This window comes from Felis catus, chromosome B1, assembly GCF_018350175.1.
Source record: "Felis catus isolate Fca126 chromosome B1, F.catus_Fca126_mat1.0, whole genome shotgun sequence".
Classification (NCBI taxonomy): domain Eukaryota; kingdom Metazoa; phylum Chordata; class Mammalia; order Carnivora; family Felidae; genus Felis; species Felis catus.
In genome coordinates, this window is record NC_058371.1 from 192,893,813 (window position 1) to 192,899,561 (window position 5,749).

The window sequence follows — 5,749 nt, forward strand, 5'->3', positions numbered from 1 at the left end:
CATTTGGGTGTATATTTACGCTATAAAGTGAGGGAGGTACATTTTTTAAAAGTCTGAGGTCATTTCAAGTTGAAGAAAATGCTTATTGCAATAGGTGACCTGCTCTTCGTACGGGGAATTTCAAATCCGAATTATGCTGAGAAATTAACTTATAATTATGCTGAGAAATTAAACAAACAAATCCTCAGAACTGAACACAAGAAGGTTGCAGTGAAGGGAAATGATGGCAGGGGGATAGATATTAGGAAATTCTAAGGTGGAGCTTGGCAGAGCAGGAACACTTTTCTTCAAACACTCAAAGCAATGACGACATTTTTTCCCCCAGGAAATTCCCCTTTTTTCTGAACTTCCACCTCTCTGGCAAATGAAACATAGCAATTTTCAAGACAAAGCAAGCTCTGTGTAAGTATAAAACATTTTAAAATATACAACATGCTTTCGAATTTTATTTTAGTCCTCCAAAAATCTAACAAGGTAACTCTTCATCTGTTTAAAAAAAGACTGAAAGATATGTGTTATATAGACCCTCTATTTGTAGGAAATCTTTCCTATACCAGCTTTATAAAACTTAGGAGAATCCTAATACTTAACCAGAATTCAGGTGCAGAAAGCACAAAATCTGAAATCACCAGCGCAGCCCCGTGGCTATTCCACTAGGGGGCAGCATATAATAACGAATAATGGTACTACAAAGGCATGAAGCGAAAAGCTACTTTCATAACAAATGTCAGTCCCACAAAGACTCTGAAAGAATATAAAAGAACTTGAGTAACTTTCAGCTTAACTTTAGAGTACTGTGGATCTACTAGAGGCGTTATTTTACTCCACACATTCACACTTCCTGCTTTAAGTACAAACTCTTGAGACTGAAGTATGATATGGGTAGAAAGGTTGGATTCTCTGACGCATCTTTTCTTCATTTACATTTAAACTAAAGGAAATGAAAACTGATCTCCTAGCCAAGACAGCTTTCAACAGATACCAAGAATCAGTTGGGGTGCCTGAGTGGCTCAGTCGGTTAAGCGTCCGACTTCGGCTCAGGTCATGATCTCACGGTTTGTGAGTTCAAGCCCCATGTCAGGCTCTGTGCTGACAGCTCGGAGCCTGGAGCCTGTTTCAGATTCTGTGTCTCCCTCTCTCTCTGCCCCATCCCCGTTCATGCTCTGTCTCTCTCTGTCTCAAAAATAAATAAAAACGTTAAAAGAAGAATTTAAAGACTCAGCTATAATAAAGCCTTTCTCAAAGTCAGATCTTGAGTTTTATTTGGCAATTAATGATCTAGAAAAGGAACTCAAGATTTCAGGGAAACATACCAATCCAACTGAGAAGTTTAAGGCCAAAGGTCATTCTACAAATTCAGGGCATGAACATGTTTTGCTCGGCCTGAAGTGTGTGTGTGTGTGTGTGTGTGTGTGTGTGTGTTTTAAGAACAGTCCGTATTCAAATTCACACTCTTTCATACAAAACTCCAGATCCCTGGGTTATCTGGAGCATACAGAAGATCCGCCAACACTGAATCCGTATTTTCACACGCAACGAGAGGCTGGAATCAAACGGTGGCTGCTCCTTTTTGACCAAGCAAGAGCCCTTAAGTTTTTCTCATTTCCTCTGGCTCTATTATCTATTTCCTAGCTATATTTTCTTAATGTTTATTTTTGAGAGAGACAGAGAGAGACAGAGTGCAGGTGCAGGAAGAGTAGAGAAAGAGGGAGACACAGAGTCTGAGGCAGGCTCCAAGCTCTGAGCTGTCAGCACAGAGCTCAGCGTGGGGCTCGAACTCGTGAACCGCAAGATTCGTGACCTGAGCTGAAGTCGGAAGCTTGACCGACTGAGCCGCCCGGATGCCCCAGCTATATTTGCTTTCTACTGTTATGTAACAAATCGCCACAAACTTAGAAGCTTAAAACAACACGCACGCGTTAGCTCACAGTTCCGTGGATCAGAAATCCAGGCCTGCATTTTCTGCCCAGGGGCTTGCAAAGCCAACGTCGGTGTGTTGGCCACACTGCAGCCCCATCTGGAACTTAGAATCCTCTTCCAAGCCTATGGTTGTGGCAGAATTCGGTTCTTTGTGGTTGTGGGCCTGAGCTCCCCATTTCCTTCCTGGTTCTCAGCAATTCCTATCAGCTGCCTGCGTCCCTCACCATGTGATCGCCTCCCTCTTCAAAGCCAGCAAGGGAGAACTTACCACGCACTAAATCCCACTCAGGCCTCCAATCTCTCTGCAGAAGTAGCCCGGTCCCCTTTAAGAACTCGGCTAGTTAGTTCAGGCCCACCCAGGTTACTCTCCCTTTCCGAAAGTCAGTGTGCTAGAGGACATAACCTAGTCATAAGAGTGATGTCCTCCCTCAATCACAGTTCCAGAGATTGTACAGAGATTATAATGGAACATGCCACTGTTACATCAGGCAGATCTCAGAATCCGATTTACTGCACTTGGCTAAGAGTCAGTTTGTCATTTATTGTGAAACATACACTCTTCCTTTTTCAGAATAGAGTTTAAAGGAAATGGAACTATTTCTATGCAAACATTTCTATTAAATGATAAGAAAGAGAAAATGATGAGTGGAAAGGCCACATAGTTCCACAAAAACACCAAGGAAAAGATTCTTACGTGTTTCTAATGAAAATAAAAAGGACTATTTGTAGACTGGGGCCTCGTGTTTCATTTACGGTACCATCTGGTTGCTTTGGGGGTTTCCGTCTGGGACCTCTAATTTAAAGCATCTCCTGACATCCATCGCCACTAAAACCCTCTGAGTCCCTCTCAAAACACACCCCATGGGACTCTTGGCCCCTCACTCCTACTTCTCCCTTTCCTCTTGACGTTGGTGTCTTAAATCTCCCGGGTTCGCCAAGACGGAGAGTTTCCCTATTCCAGTGCTTCTCAAACCATCTTCCGGCAAAGGAACTTTCTTCCCCCAACCCACCACAGACTGATGCTTTTATAAATCGAAATAATGCAATGAAAATAGAATGCACTTACTGCTTATGTTCTCGGATGTTCGAGCAATATTAGATTGATATTAAAGTTTCTAAACTTTATCTCACTAAAGGCTGATGAGCCACGGCTCATGGACAGCTACCACTCCACTGACCACACAATGCTCACGATGAACTTTCATCAAAGAAATTTTCAGTGCAAATCCTGTGTAGTATCTAATTACATATATCGCTATGGCTGTGATAGCTAACTTTTCTTGTGGAATTATTATCTGCCTCTGTCAAGTATTTTTCTAGTACTTTATTCACATTATCTCCTTTGGTCCTCAAAATCTGCTGATGAGTGAATTCTGTTATTTTATAGGTATGCAAACCAGGCACAGATAATGTAAATAACTTGGCCGCATTCGCACAGTCTGTTCTCAAATACCATGCTCTGTGGCCACTCAAGTAGCCACAAGGGTTGTTAGAAATTGTACCAGAAACTAGGTACAAACTAGGTACAAACTACAACTCCTTTGTCTCCTAGATACATGACATGGGTCAAATTATTTAACTTCTCTGAGGTCCACTGTCTTCACTGAAATGCAGTATTATAATCTGCGGCTCACTGGGAGAAAATAGGGAGAGATGGTTACATGATATAATTTGTATTAGTACTTTACAAATTGTAAAATTCTCTTCCAGCATTAATTATACACACACACCAATTTTTTTTAAGGTGATATTGGCATAGTCTCTAACCAACGTCCTTCAAAAAGCCTCTTTCAAATATGCTGTACTGGTGAGGGGAAGAAAACCCACTCTTCCATACAGAAACAATTGAATACCGGGAACAGAGTTGGTGGAAATATTATATTTATATTATATTTATATATATTATATAATATAGAATATATGCATATATAATATATATACACATACATGTACCAGAGACATAAGAATATTTTGTATCTATACATAAATATATATAATTATAAATATATTTTTACATGTAAGTAAATATAATATATGTAATAAATATGAATATATAATAAAATATATACGACATATATGGATTCAACACAAATAGCAAAGAATCGTCAGTCCCTCCACCTTACAAATGCTTCACATTTTAATCTTTTTTTTTTTTTAATTTTTTTTCAATGTTTATTTATTTTTGGGACAGAGAGAGACAGAGCATGAACGGGGGAGGGGCAGAGAGAGAGGGAGACACAGAATCGGAAACAGGCTCCAGGCTCCGAGCCATCAGCCCAGAGCCTGATGCGGGGCTCGAACTCACGGACCGCGAGATCGTGACCTGGCTGAAGTCGGACGCTTAACCGACTGCGCCACCCAGGCGCCCCTTCACATTTTAATCTTTTGTTGTCAGTTTTGTTCATCTGTTTATCTTCCTGCCACCCTCATGGCTGCACTAGTCCAAACGTACCAATATAGCTTTCATAAATACATAGATACCAATCATCTGATTTACATAAAAATGCTGTCAGGCATAAGCTTAGCATAGCAGACACTGGGACTTGAAAGACGACTGCCGTAAAATAGTTAAGTGCAGGGGACATCTCCTATTTATTTTCACCAGATGAACAAGGACCTGGAGAAGGTGGAAAGCATAGGGCCAAGCGTGGAAGCGGGGAAACTGGCCTTGGGAAAAATCCAGGAAACCAATTCACAGAAATAGGGAGGAAGAAGGGCTAAAAAGAGAGGTGTTTTGAAGGGGGTGCTGCAGAACTGGCCTATGGTCCCTGCAGAGCAGGAGGTCAAGGGGACAGGGCGGGGTTGGGGCTTAAGGGGAGAGAAAAAACTTTGCAGTGGGCCATGGTGAGGGATTGGAAACCAGCTCACCGTGGAATGGCAGTCAGTCCTAAGTCGGCTCAGGGCCAGCTGTGGGGAGAAGTCATCAGTTCCTGATGTTTCCAATGAGTCTTGAGGCAAGACCTGTCTCCTCTGAGAGTCTTGGTTCTGCTCTCCACCTTTCATATGCAGGCATACTTGCATTGGGAAGATGTGTATCTTACACACACATTATAGATCTGCAGGTGGTGAGGATCGGGAATTGTTACTTTGTGTTACCCTGTGCCTCTAACTCTTCTCCTCTCTAGTTTAGCATCTCAACCTGCAGCTGCTCCTCAACTAACACTCGTTCTGCCATCTTGGCAGCTTTCTCTTGGAAATAAGATAACTCACGACGAGAACTGGTACATCTTCAGGTTACCTTGTGGGATGGTTAAGTTTATGTCATCTTGGCTGGGCCACAGTGCCCAGATATTTGGTCAAACATTATTCTTGATGTTTCTGGGAGGTGTTTTGGGGGGAAAGTTTAACATTTACATCAGCGGACTCTGGGTAAAGCAGTTTGCTCTCCATAATGCGAGTGGGCCGCATCCAAGCAGTTGAAGGCCTGAATAGAAAAGGACTGACTTCACCCATGCAAGAAGGAATTCTGTCAGAAGAATGCCCTCGGATTCTAACTGCAACTCTCCACTGGGTCTTCGGACTGCTGGCCCACCCCATCAGACTTGGGGCTTGCCAAGCCTCCATAATTACATGAGCCAATCCTTAAAATATATCTATAGATACATGATTAGATATGAAGATTAGATATGAAGTTAGATATGAAGATTAGAGACATACAAATGATAGAGATAGAGACAGACACATCATGTCGGTCCTATTTCTTCAGAGAATCCTGGCTAATACACTTTATGAAAAGTGTTTTCACATAAGCTACCCAGCAGGTGCATTATGAAAGTTATTTGTGCCAATCAGCTTATATGGGCTTTTCAAAATTCTTTCACATGAAAAG